Genomic DNA, 21136 nt, shown 5'->3' on the forward strand with positions numbered 1-21136 from the left:
TTCCAGAGCGAAGGGGAGGATGCTTGAGGGGAGAGTGATGATGGAGGAATATCTGGTTTCCTCTGAAAACTCTGGGATTTTGGAAGAACTCCGTCTGGCTATAAACGATGTTGTCACATGTGGGGTTTACAGTTCCAGTATTAGCACTATTAACGTAACGAGACGGCCTTCAAAGAAGAACTTGAAGGACGGATGTTTTAAAAGGAAGTTCTGAGTGGTCATTGTGACACCTTCAGGTAGGACTCATTTCCCACGGAGCTTCCTCCACGGGACAGCCAGAGTGAGACAGGGTCAAAATAAATACATATGTATTGAGCAATTACTCCATGCTTAGCACTGTGGTAGATGCGGTGGTGACTCCAAAAAATGGTCCCCGTCCTCAAGGGCTTTAAAAGATATTATAGGAAGGATGGTCGAAAGAGTCCATCAGAACAATCCCATGAACAATCAGCCAAAATGTGTGTAACCTCCACCTTGGGTTTCTATTTGACAGCTCACAATACAGAATTCAAAGTGGTCAAGGGATAAGGATCTCTGGAGGAGTAGTTTGCAAATCATTAGGGAGGCTTAGCCGTGCAAACAGGTAAGCAAGGATGCTAAGGTTCTCCTCACAGGCTGTCATTCTTTCCCACGGGATTATTCCAGACATCTGGAAGAGAGCAGCTAACTGGGGTGTCCTTTCCTTGCCCACCCTATGCTTTTATCATTAGTGGTAAACTTGTGCAAACATGGGGAATCCTGGCTGTCATGGTTACTTCCCAAACTCCAAAAGGCCAGAGGGAACAATCACTTTAGATTTCTCATAGGGATGGGGACGTGTTTCCAGTGTCATACTGCCCGTTTCTGATACCAACTCAGGATTAGGAAGAAGAAGAGGGTTGCACAGAGCTTGTGTAGAGAAACTTGGGTGCTCAGGCCTTAAATGCCACAGAGGTCGTAGGCTGGCATGGTAGAAGTCAGAGTCTGGGCCTGTCATCTCAAGAAAGACATTTGATCTCATTCTTATTCAAATGAACCATTTGCACCCGATAAACTCAAGCCAATGATGTCTCACTCCAACTAGTTCCAGATTCCAGGAGAAGTGGGGTCAACTGCTTTTCCCCTCTCCTGGTCATCAAGTAGAAAACTCAGGAGACGGCTATTAACAAAGAGTTGAAGCTGTGACCCAAAGCACACAGTTGAGTGTTAAGACCGCTCTTGGAATCTCGGTTCCTTCACGTACTAGTTGTGTGATGCTGAACAAGTGAACCCAAAGTTTCCTGATCAATAGAATTAATTCATTGTCTGTCTACTAGGCTGTTAAAGACAGGAAAATGAAATACAATACATGAAAGACCTGAGTAAGGCACAGAGTACTACACAGATGTGAAGTAGTCCTATCACACCTAGTGCTAAGGTAGGTGACCACTGTAACAGCTACCTTCCCCAAATCAACTACCACCAGCTCTCTATGTGGAGGTCCAGGGTCTAAAGATACACAGTTTCTCATCTTACCCATCTGATGCTGGAGGCATAGGGCCTAGTGCTTCGAATTTTTCACAGGTCTATTAAAATATTTGAGACAAGACATGGAAAAAATATATCTTCGAGACATGAGAAATGCAATATGGAAAAAAGGAAGTGAATGTTTCAGTAAATGTCCACAGAAATGATTCTTTCAATTAGTCAACTGCAACACAACCTACCTCAAACAGAGCTGTATATCAATTGTTTAACATGTGATAAGGGTACATCTTAGTATGCTTAATATCATGTAAGGTAGGATCTCTAAAAGGAAGTTCTTAGAGCCTGTGTGATATCCAGGCAGCCCTGTCTATGTCAGTGGAGAATGTGAAGCAGGAACAAAGGCCTTTTTTTCTTTCTCTAGCTAAAACCCACATTCATCTGTTAAAAGCTGGCATCACATCTATTTTTAACTGCATCATAAATGCTCTTTTCATTTCTTTTCTTCCTCTAGTGCCCTGCAACTTATCCATAGAAGCTACAGAAGATGAACCGACTCCGGTTTTATTCAATCCAAGATTAGGCACGCCCACTTTCTGTATGTTTTCAGGAAGGTTTATGCTTCAGGAAGGTTACCTCCAATTTCCTTCTCCCCATCACCCCCTCTTGTCCTCCTATTCTTACGGTGTGTGGTATCCATGGGACTCTGGTTATTTGCAGGTATTTATTGAATTGTGAGAAGGCTCATTGGTTAGGTGGGCCTGAGTGGGAGCTAAGAAGCTTTGAGAAAACAGGTGGACAACATACCAGGCTCCCTTCTTACCTCTGACACTTCACTGTCTGACCTTGGGCAAGGCCTTTCCCCATCTGCTCTTCCATTGGCTTATCTGTGTAATGAGATGTGTAACATCTAAGAGAGTGGATGACCAACAAATCCAGCTTTCATGTACTGTGATTCTGATTGCAGTTCCGAATGACTCTGTCATCCAAGCGTGTGTCACAGACCCTAAGTAGGTAGACACTTCCATAACCTGCTCCATGGAAGAGGTCAGGCTTCAGCTGACCTCGGCTTGTTTCTTTCTTCCAAGTTGTCAAAACTTTTCAAGTTTGGAAAGCACTTTCAAGTTTGGAAGTGTTGCTTAAGTTGTATGATTAAACTCCAAATGTAATGAAACTCTTTCATCTCAGGAACCGAAAGCCACCTGACGTTTGTTTTTCCCGAGTTAATCAATCACCCGCTTTTCCTGCAGGGCTATCTGTGATGGGAGATGAGGGAAGATGGGAGTTCTGAGTTAGCCACACCATTGGCGGCCTCCCTGCTGCTACCTGCTAGCTAGCTGCACTCTGCCTTGCTGACAGACCCCTGATTTGGTTTAGGTATTGGTGTCCACACTCTTCAGGGGGAAGACAGGTCCCTACCTAGCCCTGGGAGGTGGGAGAATATGGATTAGATAATTCAATCATAGTAATTCCATTTCTTTTGTCTGTAATTTTGTGCTTTAATTCCATCCAGGGCAATGTGAAGGGAAATCTGCTAGGGTGGGGGAAACCTACAGGGTAAGTTTCTCTTGTTTTTTTAAAAGGGAGGCAAGGTAGAGCGCTCTTGATTTTCCTGCCTTCCCATGTCACTGTGTGAGCCTACAGGGCTTGGGACTGTACCAGTTATCTGGATACCACGAGCACAAATACCTACAAGCTGAGGACGGTAGAGAGAAAATGGAAAGAACCTGGGTCCTTGGTAATATCTTTGAACCACTCATTTATGTAACCTTGGGACTTCTCTGCTTTGGAAGCTCTTATGGTGAGAGAGAATCATTTGTCCTGTCGCTCAGGACCACGTCTGGTTGGGTTTGCTGTTACAAAAGCCTGCTAACAGCTGAACGAAGCTGCCTCCTCGGTGGTCACATTTCCCTTTCTGCTTGGACAGGGTTTGGAGAAAGTATCCCAAAGGCAGAGGTACCTCAGTGGGCAGCCTCACACCAGAGCTTTTCAAACCAGTCCACAACATAGGACTAAGGGGAGGGAGTCTAAATCCCTTATGGGAAGTAAAGCCTAAACCTGCAGCCAAAAAGCTGAAATTTATTTGACCTCTTATGTCTTTAACTTTGAAATTCACGTGAAATTTTCATTCTGTTTCCTAATACCTTTATTTCCATGTAAAATCAATATTTTACCTACTTACCAGTTAAATTATTTAACTTCTCCTACCCTGCGAATTTTCAATGTAAATTAATGCTGGACTGACCCCTGGCAATGTGTCTCACATGATGCCAACAGGCAGAGCATCTGCTTCCAGAAGGTGTAGGTGGACAGAACCTGCAAAGGCCCATGGGATTATTGTTGCAAACGTGGAAGAGGTCAAAGCAAGAGGAAGTACATGGGGAAGTGTAGCAACTTTCCCTTCCTCTGAATCCTCAGCCTAGAAACTCTAGGCAGGCGATGGTGACACAAGCCACACACGGACCACATTCCTGCCTCAGATAAGGTTTGTGTAGGTGACTGCGCAGGTGACTCCTGAGAAGCTTGAGTCATTAAGCCCAAGAACCCAAGTGACTTGCCCCAGGCTGCTGCTCGATTTCAGGGACAGTGTCTCAGTCCACTGTGTTTCACCCATCCTGACAGGCTGTCATTTCAATCAGATGTGAAAGGGCAAATCACTGAATCATTCTGGGTAAGTTGTTCCTGTTTCCCTTCTGCCCAGGTCTAAACTCTCCTTTTGTGAAAGCCCCCTAGAGTATCAGCTCAGGGAAGCCAGGGACTTTGCTTCTCTTGTTCCCTGATGGGTCCTCAGTGCCTCTTACTGTGTCTGGCACATAGTATATGCTTCATATTTTTTGAATGACTGACTTTGAAGAAGTCGAATTAGGAATACTTGGAAGGCCATTCTATAGTAGGAGAGAGGAAAGTGCTTTGAGAGTTGAGGTGCTAGGAATGGAGAGGGACAACCAAAGATGGGACCCTGGAAACCCAGGAGCAGACCTCAGAAGGCATCCAGGGAAGGAGCTGCTGGAGGAGGTGAGGGTATGAATCTAAGGGTGCCCCGTGGAAGAGGTGCTGCGCAAGTTCTCCTGAGCTGCGCGGGAGAACACGGTTCATCTTTACTTGTGTGAGAACCGCTGTGGGCCTGCATGGAGGGTCTAAGCCAGGCAATGCTTTTGTGGCCTAGGACAGAACTGTGACCCATCCCCTTAGCACCCCACCCATGGCCCGGCCAGGAAGACTGAATCTGATGACAAGATTTCCTTGGTCTCTGTGCAATTAATTATCTCTTCCTCTTCAATTACCCAACAAATTCCCAGAACACCAGTCAACTCAAAGTGGGTGGTTTCCACACCCTGGCGGAAAGGTTTGGGGAATTATTGTTAGAGATCGTTTGCAGGCGCTCTGCGCCAGCCACCTGCTGCCTAGCTGTCTGTGTGGCCTTGACTTCCTCGGCTCTCTATCAGCAACAAACTGGCCTTTCTCCTCCCGGGTTCAAGAACCTCTTGAATTCTTTGGTTCTGTTCCATCTGCTCCCTCAGGTACCTTACTTCTCAAATTATATTAACCAAAGGAGGGAAAAATTTGGTCAAAGGTTCTCAGTTGATTATCCCAGCTAAGATTACCTAGGCGGTTGGGCACAGTGGTTGGACACGCAGCCCGTGGGGTCAGCCCAACTGGCTTCCACTCCTCCCGTGCCTTTCTAGCTATCAAACCCTGGGCAATTCACTTAACATTTGTAGATTTTAGAATTCTTCTCCATAAAAGAGATAGAACCTTACGGGGCTGTTCCAAGGTTTAAAAGAGATAATGTATGTAAGGCATTTAACAACAGGCTTGGCATGTAGCAAGTGATCAATAAATGTCAACTATTTTTATTTTTGCTTCTCCTTTTCATTCTTCCTTTTTATCTCTTGCCTAAATTGATAAATACTTTCATCTCCTCATGGGATGAGTGTGTTTGTGAGGAGTGAAGATAAGAATGGTAGGGGGGCAGAGACATTATTCTGTTTAATTTTTTAAGTTTTTTTTTTGATGTAGACCATTTTTTGAAGTCTCTATTGAATTCGTTACAATATTGCTTCTGTTCTATGTTTTGGCTTTTTGGCCCTGAGGCATGTGGGATCTTAGCTCCCTGATCAGGGATCGAACCCGTATACCTCACATTGGAAGGCAAAGTCTTAAAGACTGGACTGCCAGGGAAGTCCCTGTCTTATTTTTTAAGTCATCAGATACACTAAAAAAGTAACAATAATAGGGAGGAAGATGAAGATGGCAGAGTAGGAGGATGTGGAACTCACCTCCCCCAGCAAACACATCAAAAATATTGGGTTGGCCAAAATGTTTGTCTGGGTTTTTCCTAAGATGTTACAGAAAAACCCAAACAAACTTTTTGGCCAGCACAATACATCTACATATGGAACCATTCTCATGGAAAACTAACTGGGAACTGGCAGAAGAATTCCTATACAACCAAAGCCACAAGAAAGATCTCTATGTAACTGGGTAGGATGGAAAGAGGGCATTGGGTTGGGACCTGCACCCTTGGGAGAGGTCTGAAAGGAAGAGAAGGTCCGCATGGGTGGACCCTCACCCTGGGGAGCAAGCAGGTTGAGCCACAATCTGGGCATCCCAGTCCTGGAGTCCTGCGTGGAGGAGATAAGCCACCTTGGCTTCTAGGAGAACCACTGGGGGAACTCCCCGGCAGGCCAGTGGTTAGGACTGCACGCTTTCACTGCCAAGGGGCTGCGTTCGATCCCTGGTCGGGGAACTAAGACCCCACAAGCCGTGTGGTATGGCCAAACAAATGAAAAAACAAAAAATGGTGAACCACTTGGACAGACAGAAGGGCTGAAGAACTTAGACTCCACTCACGAGGAGTGCACGTGGGCTGGTTTGCCGACAATCAGGATGGAGAGAGCCTTGCGCTGGCAGCGCCCCACCCCAATTCCTGAAGCCACAGCACCTCGGCTACTCTACACCACAGTCTTGCACTGGATCTGGGACTAACACAACAGGGGGAGGGACACAACCTTGGGCTGCCTCTGAGCATAATCATGGACACCTGTACAGGTGGCATACACGTCCTCTGTGAGTGCACGGGTCTCACTTCCTTCAGCAATTACCTCCTTTGGGGCAGGGCACACACTCAAGGGCAACAGAGCCTGATTCAGGCTGACCCTTAGGGCTTCTACATCGACAACTGGAGAGCAGGCCTACCCCTGACAGGACAGCGAAGCTACGGAGCAGAGAGGAAGTCCCACCTCACACCCTGCACAGGCTTTAGATCCCCCCAACACCAACCATACCCACTTTCAAGGGCGCAACAGCCAGCACACCCTGAAGAAAGAGGGGGTTGCAGCCATTCTGAAACCAGCCCTTGCACCAGAGATATTGGACACAAACAGTCTACACAGGGACACTGCCACATAAAAACACCCCTTGAAGACCACAGTGGGGTAACTGTTTCTCCTAAATTATACAGACAAAGTTAAGTAAAATGAAAAGGCAAAGGAAACCATCAGTAAAACAAAAAGGCAACCTATGGAATGGGAGTAAATATTTGCAAACGATGTGACAAATAAAGGGTTAATATCCAAAATATACAAACAGCTTATGCACCTCAATATCGAAAAAACAAACAACCCAATCAAAAAATGGGGAGAAGACCTAAATAGACATTTTTCCAAAGAAGACATACAGATGGCCAACAGACACGTGAAAAGATGCTCAACATCGCTAAGTATTAGAGAAATGCAACTCAAAACTACAATGAGGTATCCCCCCACACCGGTCAGAATGGCCATCATGAAAAAGTCTGTACACAATAAATGCTGGAGTGGGTGTGGAGAAAACAGAAACTTCCTGCACTGTTGGTGGGAATGTAAATTGGTGCAGCCACTATGGAAAATAATATGGAGTTCCCTTAAAAAACCAAAAATGGAGATACCATATGATCCAGCAATCCCACTTCTAGGTACATATCCGGAAAAAATGAAAACTCTAATTTGAAAAGACACATGCACCCCAATAGTCATAGCAGCACTATTTACAATAGCCAAGAAACAACCCAAGTGGCCATCAACAGTCGATTAAGATGGCTTAAGATGAGGTTTATATATACACACACATATATATATGCAATGGAATATTATTCAGCCATGAGAAAGAATATTGCCATTTGCAACAACATGGATGGACCTAGAGATTATTATACTTTGTGAAATAAGTCAGAGAAGGCAGATACTGTATGAGATCACTTATACGAGGAATCTAAAAAATACAAATGAATGTATACGCAAAACGGAAACAGACTCACAGACATAGAAAGCAAATTTATGTGGGAGCAACAAAAGTGGGAGCAACAAATTAGGAATATGGGACTCACAAATACAAACTGCTACACATAAATAGATAAGGAACAAGGATTTACTGTATAGCATAGGGAAATATATGCAATAGCTTGTAATAATCTGTAATGGAATATAATCTACAAAAAAAAATAACCTGAATCACTATGCTGTACACCTGAAACTAACAAAATATTGTAAATCAACTACACTTCAATAAAAACAAAATAATAATAATTGTCGTCACTTATTGAAGACCAGGCATTTCATATGCTGCAGTGCTTTAGAAGCACATCCAGAAAATTTTGACACTCCTTCTAAAGGAGGAGGGGTCTAATCCCTCTCCCGTTCGTTGATTTGGGTTGGCAGTTGTTACTCGCTTCTAGTGGAAGTGATGTTGTATGACCTTCGAGGCCAGACTAGTAAAGGTGATACGGTTGCACCTGTTTCTCTCTCAGGACATATGCCTTTAGAGCCCTGTTCTGCCCTGTAAGAAATCTAGTGACCCTGCAGGGGCTGTGCAGGAAGGCCAGGTGGGTAGGTCCCCTGGGCGGGTAGGGGGATATCCCGGGGGAACCCCAGCTGCTCCAGCCCCTGCCGTTTGTCTTCCCAGCCCCGGCACCAGACGTGAATGAGGAAGTCTTCAAAATGATCCCAGCTCTAGCCACCGACTGACTGCAACCTTGAGGGAGACCCCCAGTGAGAATAGCCCAGCTTAGTCGCTTTCAAATTCCTGACCTGCAAAAAGCACTAGAGCTAATAAACAGATATTGCTGTTTTGAGCCAGTAAATTTCGAGCTGATTTGTCATGCATCGATACATGATAAACATGGTATCAACTAATAACACTGGGTGATAGGTATTGGAATCTCAGTTTTACAAACAAGGAAACTAAGGTTTAGAGAACTTAAGAAACACATGTAAAGACACCACTTGGAACATGCAGAGCAGGGACACAAACGTATGTCCACGTGAGTCTAGAGTCCATGCTTGATCCACTGCACCGGGACTGCTTCATTTGACTGATCCTGGAGGAGGCTGAAAATAATGGGCAAAAATGCCTTTTCCTTATCTGCCCTACAAGCTTCTCAATATTCCAGGATAAAACACATGATCATATTGTGTTTGGAAGATCACCACCTGCTCCACACTCTCTTGGCTCATCGAAAGTAACTGGCAAAGTGAGTTTCCCAGAAGTAAACTCTCTCATTGTCAGGCATTGATCTCAGGTAAGCTTCAGAGCAGGGTTGCTAGCAGTAGTCTGCTGACCCAGAGGGCCCAGGGTGCCCCGGGGAGGCTTGTGGACAGTTAGAAAGCCTGAGTTCAGGGCAGGCAAGGAAAAGCCAGATGGTGTGTGGTGGAGGAAGACAGTACAAACAAGGCGAGGAGTGGGAGAACAGCTGAGAAGGAAATGAGAAGTGATACACTGTGACAGAAATTCCAAAGAGAAAAGAGAAAAATGTTCACGGAGCGAACTGATGAGTGTTCCCTAGAGACAAACAACAAGGGCTCCTGCAGCTGCCGAAGGGACGTGATTGGCTTGATATGAGCCCCACGAGGATGTACATGCCACAGACTGCTTTAGAATCACCACCCTGACCCTTGCACCTCTAAGATGCTGCATCTCTAAGAAACAAATGTTTCTGAGAAGACAGGGTCTATTCATTCAGGTTTGAATGTCTATAAAGCACCTTTTGCACATCAGGGACCCTTTGACAATGGAACGTATATAATATAAATAAAAACATGTTTTCTGCCCTGGTGGAGCTTGAGGTCTGGAGGGGAATACTACTTTTTTGAGACCTGTTGTGTGCCCGTCCCTATACTGGATGACTTTCTTGTTATCTCATATAATCTTGACACCAATCCTATAAAAATAGGCATATTACCCTTACAAGAAAATGAGTGTAGAAAAACTAAATAACATGCTTAAAGTTATATACAACAAGCAAGTGCTTGGTATTTTAATCCAGGTTAGTTGAATTCTAAAGCCCATGGTTACTGTACTATAGACACTGCCTGCATCTCAGACCTGTGGGTTCATATTACCATTCTGTGTAATAGGAACTTTCAGACGGCAGAGGAGGAATAGGTTAGTTCTGCCTCAGAAGAGACCCAGGGAAGCGGTGCAGGGGTTTCACAGAAGTTATTAGATCTGGGCTGTGAAGCATGAGGAGGAGTTAAGTATTTAGAGAAGGGCATTGTAGGCAGAGGGAACAGTGTGCCAGGGAGGGAATGGAGGGAGACAGACCTGCAAAGACCAGCCGGGGCCAGGTTGTGAGGGACTCTGTTTCTTGTTAAAGGAATATGGACTTAGTCTGCAGGCAATGGGAAGCACGGAGGTTTTGAAGCAGAAAAGTTCCTTGATCAGATCTGCCTTCTAGAAAGGTCAGTCCCATAGCCTGTAGAATACTGTTAGGAACACAGAGTGCCTCTGAATTTTTACTTGGGTATTGCACTGATCCCTGAACTTCAAAATTCTCACAATGAAGTGCACGGTTCTCTTTCTCTTGCTTGCAAACCCTCACCTCCTCCTGGGGCCCCAACTTAGTGAACAGATCATATCATTCCTCTGCTCAAAACCCTGCCTTAGCCATCATCAAAAGTCTGTAAACAGTAAATACTGGAGAAGGTGTGGAGAAAAGGGAACCCTCCTACACTGTTGGTGGGAATGTAAATTGGTACAAGTCACTATGGAGAACAGTATGGAGGTTCTTCAAAAAACTACAAATAGAATTACCATATGATCCAGCAATTCCACTCCTGAGCATATATCTGGAGAAAACTACAATTCGAAAAGATACATGCACCGGAATGTTCGTGGCAGCACTATTTACAATAGCCAAGACATGGAAGCAACCTAAATGTCCACGATTGGATAAAGAAGAAGTGGTATATCTATACAATGGAATATTACTCAGCCATAAAAAAGAATGAAATAATGCCATTTGCAGCACATGGATGGACCTAGAAATTATCATACTAAGTGAAGCAAGCCAGACAAAGACACATACCATATGATATCACTTATATGTACAATCTAAAATAAAAAGATACAAATGAACTTATATACAAAACAGAAATAGACCCACAAAAGGGGAAAGGAGGGGTGGGCGGATAAATTAGGAGTTTGGGATTAACATATACACACTACTATATATAAAAGAGGTAACCAACAAGGATCAGTGCAGGGAACTATACTCAATATTTTATAATATTTTATTATAATATTATAATATATTTTATTAAAATATTTTTAAATAATATTTTATAAAAATATAATATTTTATAATAACATAATGGAAAAGAATCTAGAAAATTATATATATATATATATATATATATATATATATATATATATATATATGCTGTACACCTGAAACTAACACAACACTGTAAATCAACTATATTTCAATTAAAAGAGAAAAAGAACCTTGCCACAGTTTTCACTGAGAGCAAAACCCAAAATCCTTAGGATGGCCAATCCAGCAGGGCCACACGGAAACTGACCCATTCACGCTCTGAGGTTTTGCCCATCACTCTTCCGTTTGCTCACACTGCTCCAACAGCACTGGGCTCCATGCTGTCCTTCACCACTGCAGGCGCACTCCCATCTCCCATCACAGGGGCTGTGCCCTAGCCTTCCTCTCTGTCTGCAGTGCCCCTCTCACAGTGCTCACCTCTTGCAAGTCTTTGCTCAAGTCTTCCCTTGTCAATGGGGCCCATCCTCAACACCATGTTTAATACTACAGCCCTCCCTTTCCTTTCCTTTCCCCTGCAGTCCTGGACCTCTTTGCCCAACTCTGCTTTTTTCTCCATTGCATCTATCACCTCTGACTTGCAATATAATTTGCTGGTTATTATGTTTCTATTCATTTTCCATCTCTCCTCTCACTAGAATGTAAGCTCATGAGAACATGGATCTATTTGTTGTGTCTGTACACTGATGCAGGCATTATCCTTGATTTTTCCCATTTTCTTCCTCCCTCTATCCAATCCATCAGCATGTCTATGGATTTTGTTCTCAAGAGCCTGGAACAGTGCCTGCTTTTTGACCATCTTGCTTACAGTTTTGTTAGCAATTTTTATCTGACTCAATCACAAAATGGTACCCAATTATGAAGCAGATAGCTGCCCTTGGGGCCAGTGGTTAAATGAAAAAGAGAAACTGCTCCAGTGGGGTTCAGCTCTCAACCCTGGCCTGAGAGGCACAGGAGTTCACGATCATACAATAGCAGTTCAACAGGAGCTCCCTTCTTCCCACCGTCGTCTCCACCCATCCTCCGCCTTTCCTTCCCACAGTGTATGCATCATCCTCATTCTTATCAAGGGCCAACCCCTCCTTGCTGCTCTGGGTGCTCAGGCAATGACCCCTATAAACACTCTTTTTCTGTCTTCTGTGTGGAGTGTCTCCCTCTCACAGGGTTGCGGCCATCAGAATGCAAACTCTAGTTTCCATCTTAAATGCATATCTCGTATACTACCCATATACTTTTTCTAAATGTTTTTTCTATTGTGGTAAAAGTCACAGAATATAAAACATACTATTTTAACCACAGTTAACTGTACAGTTCAGTGGCATTAAGTACCTTCACATTGTTGTGCAACTCTCACCATCGTCCATCTTCCGAATTTTTCACCTTCCTAAACAGAAACTCTGTCTCCATTAAGCACTAACTCCCCATTCCCCCTCCCAACCCCTGGCCCCTGGCATCTACCAATGTACTTTCTGACTCTATGAATTTGACTATTCCAGGTACCTCATAAAAGTGGAATCAAACAGTATTTGTCTGCACCAAATGTATATTGGAATGCATTTTTAAGGTTAACATGTCCTGCAAGCAGATTGTACCTTCGTTCCCCCCCCCCGTGTTATACAGTAGGCCCTCAGCAGCCTTCTACTTCATACATAATAGTGTATATACATCAGTCCCAATCTCCCAGTCCATCCCACCACTCCCCCCCCCCGCCCTTAGTGTACATACATTTGTTCTCTATGTCTGTGTCTCTATTTCTGCTTTGCAAATAGGTTCCTCTGTTCCATTTTTCTAAATTCCACATATATGTGTTAACATACGATATTTGTTTTTCTCTTTCTGACTTACTTCACTCTGTATGACAGACTCTAGGTCTATCCACCTCATTACAAATAGCTCAATTTCGTTTCTTTTTATGGCTGAGTAATATTCCATTGCAGATGTGTACCACATCTTCTTTTCCATTCCTCTGTTGATGGACATTTACGTTGCTTACATGTCCTGGCTATTGTAAATAATGCTGCAATGAACATTGGGGTACATGTATCTTTTGGAATTATGGTTTTCTCTGGGTATATGCCCAAGAGTGGGATTGCTGGGTCATAATGGGCAGAAGGCCTAAATAGACTTTCCTCCAAAGAAGACATACAGATGGCCAAGAGGCACATGAAAAGATGCTCAACATCATTAATTATTAGAGAAATACAATCAAAACTACAGTGAGATACCACCTCACACTGGTCAGAATGGCCATCATCAAAAAAATCTACGAACAATAAATGCTGGAGAGGGTGTGGAGAAAAGAGAACCTTCCTACACTGTTGGTGGGAATGTAAATTGATACAGCCACTATGGAGAACAGTATGGAGGTTCCTTAAAAAACTAAAAATAGAACTACCATATATTACCCATATACTTTTGGGTAAGACACCAGGAAAAAAAAAAAAAACTGACTTGAATTCATGTGTCCATTTCCTCACCTCGTGTCTCCTTAGCCAACTCCAATAAAGCTTTGTCCTCCCCACTGCACTGGAACTGCCCTTGTCAAACTCACCAGTACCCTGCATCTTGCCAAATGCAATGATCACTATCCTATCCTTATTCTATTTTACCTTTTGGCAGCTTCCTACACATTTGTCCCTCTTTCTTGATAAACTCTCTTCCTTTGCTTTCTGTAAATTTATTGACTGAGTTTTCTCCTTAAACACTGGCCATTCTTTTTCATTGCATTTTTGGGATCCACTCCCCGCTCCTTCCATCAGACCTCTAAATATTAACCTCCCCTCCCCTCTTTCCCCTCTGCTCTCTCACCTTCACCCTTTGGTTCCCCTCTTTCCACCCTCCCCACCTCTTCTCTTATCAACACCCTCTCCTTAGTAATCTTATCTAATTGGGGTCTTCAGATACCATCTATGTGCCATTAACTGCCTGACCACGCCATTGATCTCCAGAGCAGTTTATCCAGCTGCCTTTCTGACCTATCTACCAGGTTGTTTAATAAGCATTCCAAACTTTTCTTAGGCACCTTAACTTTTCCACTTAAACTCTTTTTCCCGCCATTTTTCCTCCATATCAGCGAATGGACTCTACCACCCCCAGGATGACTAAGCCCCAAACCTTGAGAATCAGGGCATATTTTTGATTCCTCTCATTTCCTCTCTCCCTATAGTCAATCCATCAGCAAGTTGAGTTGATTCTACCTCCAAGATGTAACCTGAATCTGTCTGCTTCTCTCCATCTTCACTGCTGCCAGCCTGACCCAACTTTCACCATCTCTGCTAGATCACTCCAATAAAGGTTGAAACTCCAATAAGGGTTGATCTCTACTTTCTCTTTTGCCCCATCAGGAATCTAGTCTCTACTAAGCTGCTAAAGTATCATCTACAAATTTAAATCAGATCCCACCACTCACTGCTTAAAAATACATGAATGGCTTCCAATAGTGCTATGAATAAAATATAGACCCATTGGCACGGCCTACAAAGCCACATGACCTGTCCCTGCCTCTCCCTGAGCTCACGTCACTCACATGCCCCTGAACTCTGTGCTCCAGTAATCTGGCCTTCTTTCTTTTCCTTAAACAGGAACAGGTTTATTCCAGCCTTAAGGCCTTTGAGTTCGCTGTTCCCTCTTCCTGAAATTGCCGAATCCTTTTCAGAGTTCAGACTTCAGCCTGTCTTTACCTCCTTTGGGGAAACTTCCCCCAACACTGTAACCAAAGTAGCACAACAACAGATCCCCAACCCCTGGAACTCTGTTTTTTATCCTGTTTTATTTTCTTTATAGCACTTATTGCTTTCTGAATTTGTCTTCTGTGTTTATTTATTTACTGTTTCTTTCAAAGAGTAGAACAGAAGTTTTGTGAAAGCAGGGATTTTGTCTGCCTTGGTCACTGCTATGTTCTCAGTTCCTAAAACAGTGCTTGGCACTTATTAGAGTCTCAGTGGTTTATGTGTTGAATGAATGAATGAATGAAAACAGAGATAGAAGAATACATAGCTGCTTATACGGATGGTGAAAAATTCATAGCTGCTTTGAAGGATGGTGAAAAGACCTTTCTTTCCCCACAAATCTTTCCATCTTGCCTCCTGCTAATATCTGAAGTTCCATTTTTAAAGAATAACAACTGACTTTTATTTCTGGTTATGACTTAGCTATACAGGACTCTCATGCCAAAAACATACATAAAACCTAAGTAAAATGTATAAAGCAATTTTTCTCTCTCCTCTTTGGTATTCTTTGTGTATCCAGAAGCTGAGGATTCATGCTTTTCACCAATTCTAGGAAAATCCTTGGTCGTTATCCATTAGATACTGTCTTCCCCATTCTCTCTGTCCTCTATCTTGTCGGACACATGTCGAAACTTCATATCCTAGTATTACGTTGTTTTCCTTCTCTTTCATTTTTTTTTATTTTTGGCTGTGTTGGGTCTTCATTTCTCTGTGAGGGCTTTCTCTAGTTGCGGCAAGCAGGGGCCACTCTTCATCGCGGTGCGCGGGCCTCTCACTATCGCGGCCTCTCTTGTTGCGGAGCACAGGCTCCAGACGCGCAGGCTCAGTAGTTGTGGCTCACGGGCCTAGTTGCTCCGCGGCATGTGGGATCTTCCCAGACCAGGGCTCGAACCCGTGTCTCCTGTATTGGCAGGCAGGTTCTCAACCACTGCGCCACCAGGGAAGCCCTCTCTTTCATATTTTTAAGCTCTTTCTCTGTGCTGAATTCTGGACTTTGTCTTCAGCTCTATCTTGGTTGACTAATTCTTTCTGCGGGTGTGTTTAATCTGCTCTTTATTTTAGCTTTAAATTTAATCATACCATTTTTCCCTTCTAGGAGTTCAATTTTTCTGAAATTGCTTGTTTCTTGATAGTTACTTTTTCACGCTTTAAATGTTATCATTAATTTATTAATAATTTACAAACATTTTTATAATTTAACCAATAATTGCATTATCTCAATTCTTCGGAATCAGATTGAGCTCCTTTGTTTTTGCTGACTCTGACTCATGGTGGCTTAGTCACTCATGCTCTTTATGTGTTCACTTTTGAGCTCATGTTCAACTTGGCTTTATCTGTGGGATTCTGTGGAAGCTGTGTTGAGTATCTATCCCTCCAGGTATGATTTATTTTGGCATTTGCTAAAAGTTTGATTTTGTTAATAACCTAGGATCATTTTATATTCCTTTCTTATCTTGGGTTTCTGAGACTATACAGATAGTGTAAACATGAACCCCTAATTCACATGAGGGCAGGTTGGGGTTATGAACTCTCAGAGGAGACTTTTTTCCAAAGAGTCCCGGACAATATGTCAAGTATTGTTTTATGCCCCCTTTGTCGGTGGGCAGATATTTTTCTTGTTCCCCTTCATTGAGGATATTTCAATGTTCTTGGCTTTATGCAGGGGTCTTGGATTCAGCCCTCCACCTTGTGCGTTTCAAGGAATTGTCTCCTGTTCTCATGTTTTTCCATGGGTAAAGAGAATGAAAGTTATCCTCAGGATACTCTTTTCTTCAGTACTCTCTAGGGAGTTCCCTTCTTTCCATGGAAGGTCAGCTATACATCTCAGAGCCTTGCCATATGTGATCCAGCAATTTTAAGTGCTTTTTGTTGGGAAGATTTGTATAGTATATAGCCTACCATATTTTCAGAGATAGAAGTCATACATTTTCTGTAACCCATGTATTAGTTAATTCTTCATGTCTTTATATACTGTCTACCAATTATTGATAATAATCTTATCGCTTTAGATAATTTTTTTTTTTTTTTTTTTTTTTGCGGTACACGGGCCTCTCACTGTTGTGGCCTCTCCCATTGCAGAGCACAGGCTCTGGACGCACAGGCTCAGCAGCCATGGCTCACGGGCTCAGCCGCTCTGCGGCATGTGGGTTCTTCCCGGACCGGGGCACGAACCCGTGTCCCCTGCATCGGCAGGCAGACTCTCAACCACTGCGCCACCAGGGAAGCCCCTCTTTAGATAATTTTAAAGCTCAAATCCTTTTCATACTTATTCTCCCATACGAATCATTGCTTTCGTTTTCTAAATATGAAAACTGGGCTCAGAGTTAAGTGAGTTGTCTAATAATAACTATCATTTTTTTGACATCTACTCTGTGTCAGGCACTATAAATACATTATGGAAAATGCTTACAGCAGACCCATGAAGTGGTTATCGTTTTCTGTGGTTGAGAAAGCTAAGTGTCAAATGTGTATGCAACTGGACTAAGGTCCCATAGCTCATCATACTCAGGCCTGCCTGATTCCAGAGCCTGTTCTCTTTCTAGTGCTGTCTCTGTTTATTCCATTTCCCCAGGCTGCTCTCCTAGATGTGGGCTTAATGAGGGCATTTATGCATTTTAGTGAGAATATTTACTTAGCAAGTTCTTTACTAACAAATGTGTTTAGTAGTAACAATGGTTCATTGGTTTGTTGCAAGTGTGCACTATGTACCTTTTCAATCTCAGTTACATCTTGGAGATAAGCTCTTTTGGAGTCTTAAATGACTCAAATGAACCCAGATACTACCATTTATTGTTGTGACCTTTTCACGGTGTAGATATCTCGTCTAAAGGTTACTAGCTGGTACCTCAAGCTGTGGTTTTTAATCCTTTTCTTTTTGAGCCATGAATTTATTTTTCAAATGATGTTTTACACAGAATCCTAATACAAATCAGAGAATTAGTGGCCCTTCCTGAGGAGTACATAAAGACCTGCCATCACAGTTCACTTCTTGAAAAATTAGTCACCTTGTAAAAAAACATGTATAAACAAGTACAAACAAATAAAAATCATCAGCTATGACAAATAAATTCAACTATCTGTGAATACAGCTCTTGATTCTTAGTTTTCAGTTTCCATTATTTTTGTCCATATAATTATGGGAGCCTGTGCTCTTGAAAAACCACGTCTCTAAGAAAAATGAAATTGTTTGTACATTGAACCTGATATGCTGTACCAGCTCTCTTCAATTCAGTTCAACATTCTTAATTTGTCAGTTTCAATGAAACAACATAGTGTCCATCAGCCAAAATCAAAGGAAGGGAATGTGAGACTTCAAAAGAAATCTCTCTTCCCAGTAGCCACTTTGTATTTTCTCCAGGAATGCATTTTTTTCTCTGCCAATCTGGGTACTTCCATGTAAAAGGTCTAGGAGGGCCTGCCTCAGGTTGGAGGTTTGAACTCTAAAACCAGGGGTCTTTCCACTGTACAACAGCCTTCCCTGGTCCTCCCTCTTTTTCCCAGCCTGGCCAAAATAATTCCATTTTTTATTTGAAACAAAAATCAAGTCTCATTTTCCTTCAGAAGCAACCCTTGGTTGTCTCTGTTCATAAAGATTTTTCTGTCCTTTGAACTTAGAGCTGATATAGGATTACAATTCCACTCAAAATATATATCTTGGATACCTTTTCTATCTATCTACCCCATTCCTTTAAAGGCTATATGGTACCTTATTATTTGTATAGTATACTTTGTTTAGTTCCATACTGAAAGACTTTTATTTTGTTATCACATTTTGGTATTACAAATAATTTTGTAATGATTTCATGGTACTTTCATCTTGGCATATTTGTTCCAATAGATATGTAAAATAAATTCTTACTGTCAAAGCTGTTGGGTTAAAAGGTATAGACAACATATGTTTTTGATAGTTATTAGCAACTGTATGAGAATGACTGTGCACACCCTCACCATCACTTGGTGTCATAAAAATTTAGATAGAATAATTTGGTTTACCTATGTTAGGTTAGGTACATACAGAGCTAGTGAGGCACTTAACAAATATATGTGCACCCTTCTCTTTTTTCTCTAGAGAAAGAGTTTTTTTAGGTGTTGTGGCATTGAACAAATTTCATCTAAGTCTCAGTTTTCTTATCTGAGAAATGGGGTTAACAAAACCTTAAGAATACATATAAAGTTGTTGTCAGGATGAAATCATACAAAGCAAATAAAGTACTTGACCCAATATTTGACAATGCTCACTACATGGCAGGAACTTTCTCTTTGTGTTTTCTGTACTGGGTACATATGACACTCAGTGAAAACAAGGGGAGGAAAATTCCTTCATCATCATCATACCCAACATCTGCTAAATACTGACCACACGTGCTACCACTGTACTTCTTTACTTAAATTTTTATCCTATTTTACACCAACTTAAAGGTACAAGTTAATTAGGTGTGGATCAGAGATCTAAACCTACCCAGTCTGAATGTAGAAAGTGTTCCACCTTTTGGAAATCAGATGCTGTATGCAACAGGTTGCTCACCTCTTGTTTCTCTCAGGCCGATGTGCTGTCCCTGGAGCTGCCATCTTGCTAAAGCCAGTCGGCTTCCTCGGCTGGCTTTACCATTCCTGCCTGGACGTGACAGCACGTTTATAAGGGTCACCTGTTGTGGTTCAACAAAAACACTGTAGTTAAAGAGGACAGACAGAGAAAACAATAAGCATGTTTATTTCAACAAAGTAAAAAAAAAAAAAAAATCACAATTTATTTATCCAAAGACTGGTTTGATTTCTATTGAATACTATATAAAGCCCTACATCTAAAGATAAGCCCAGGTGGATCTCCAACAGCTAAAATGTTACACTAGGACTTTATCAGTGTGCGTTTAATAAGTCATGGGTTGTGTGTTTTCAGGTGAGTATTTAAAATGGCATTTTGAAATAAGTGTAAGTATTCATTGTTTGCTTCGCTTTTTATAATTTCTTTGCTCAGCGGCCATGGCTCACGGGCCAGCCGCTCCGCGGCATGTGGGATCCTCCCGGACCGGGGCACGAACCTGTGTCCCCTGCATCGGCAGGCGGACTCCCAACCACTGCGCCACCAGGGAAGCCCACTTTTTATAATTTCTGTGTTGATATCATCAGTGAAGGATTGTAATAAGAACTGGGCACCTTAATTTTTAAAGAGAAAACATCCCCTACAGCCCAACGGATATAGGTAATTTTGTTTTACATAAAGGTAGGCTGATAGACAATGGTGATCTTCTCATTTTACAAATGAACATTGAGGCCAGGAGTGTCAGAAACTTGAACTTTTGCTGTGCTATTAGGACAAACGGGTAGGTCTGTGGGGTGCAGCCTTGGGCTTTCAAAAGGGGTCCTGCTTTGTGCATTAAAAAAGTGTGTAACAATCACACAGAGAAAAAAATCTGGAAGGTTATACAGCACAATGTTAACTCCATGTGGTGGGATCAGAGAATATTTTTACATTTTAAAAGTATCTTTCTAAATAGCCTGAAATTTTTAAAAATGAAAATCTATTCTTTTATAATCAGGAAAATGAAGAAGCCATTAATTAATAAAGAAACAAATGTGACGGAAAGCAAAGAAAGCTCTGCCTTTCCTGGTCCCTCTGAAACTTGGGAATCTAGGCTGGGCTCCCTACTCTCCTGTCCGTCCTTCCAGATCTCATCCAGATTAGTGGACATACTTGGGCTCTTCCTCTCACTCTGGCTCAGATGTGGTATCTTGTTTTTCTGCTTCATTCTGTGAACTGAGGGGGGTCTTGGAGTTATCATTCAAATGGAGTTCTAGTCAGTTGTCCTCTGCTATCTGACCTTAGTCTCTCTCTCCAGTACTCCACACAATATCTCAGATGAATAACTTTTCACCCTGCTGCGTGGAATTGTGGAGAAGGAAGCTTTCAGAATTGGATAGCTGGGCATTCAGGTTATCTAACCAGCCTGAGTTTCAGTTTCCTTATCTGTAGAGTACAGATAATAATCCTACCCTCTTTTCGTTTGCTTTAAGTACTAGAGATGATATAAAAATAGTGTTCACCAAAGTACCTGTCATTCACTCATTCAACAACAGCTATTTATTGTGTACCTATTTATGCCAGGCACTCCTCTGGACACTGGTGATACACAGAGTCGACATATTTTTTTAGATGAATATGTATTTTTCATCTCTTAATTCTAGTATAGAACATCCTCTATGACCTTTCAACTTACTAATTTTATAGATACAGAGCTATGCATATAAACTCTGCCCCCACCAACAGATGTTATCAGCAGTCCCCTGTGGCCATTATAGTTTTGCCATCAGTCATGGCTTAAGGTGCGTTTGCTGGGTTTTGCTTTTTCTGAAGGGCAAAGCAAAACACAAAGAGTGA

At 42.4% G+C, this 21136-nt stretch overlaps 1 long non-coding RNA gene across 1 annotated transcript in view; it reads right to left on the reverse strand.

Annotated features, from left to right (window-relative positions):
• The window catches only part of LOC141278656 (uncharacterized), a 160543-nt gene that overhangs the window by 55329 nt on the left and 84078 nt on the right, over positions 1-21136 (reverse strand). Inside the window, exon 3 of the long non-coding RNA XR_012331698.1 lies at positions 19286-19406. This is a non-coding gene — a long non-coding RNA (uncharacterized lncRNA). The remainder of the gene's footprint in view (positions 1-19285; positions 19407-21136) is intronic.

This window comes from Tursiops truncatus, chromosome 1 (genome assembly GCF_011762595.2).
Source record: "Tursiops truncatus isolate mTurTru1 chromosome 1, mTurTru1.mat.Y, whole genome shotgun sequence".
NCBI lineage: Eukaryota > Metazoa > Chordata > Mammalia > Artiodactyla > Delphinidae > Tursiops > Tursiops truncatus.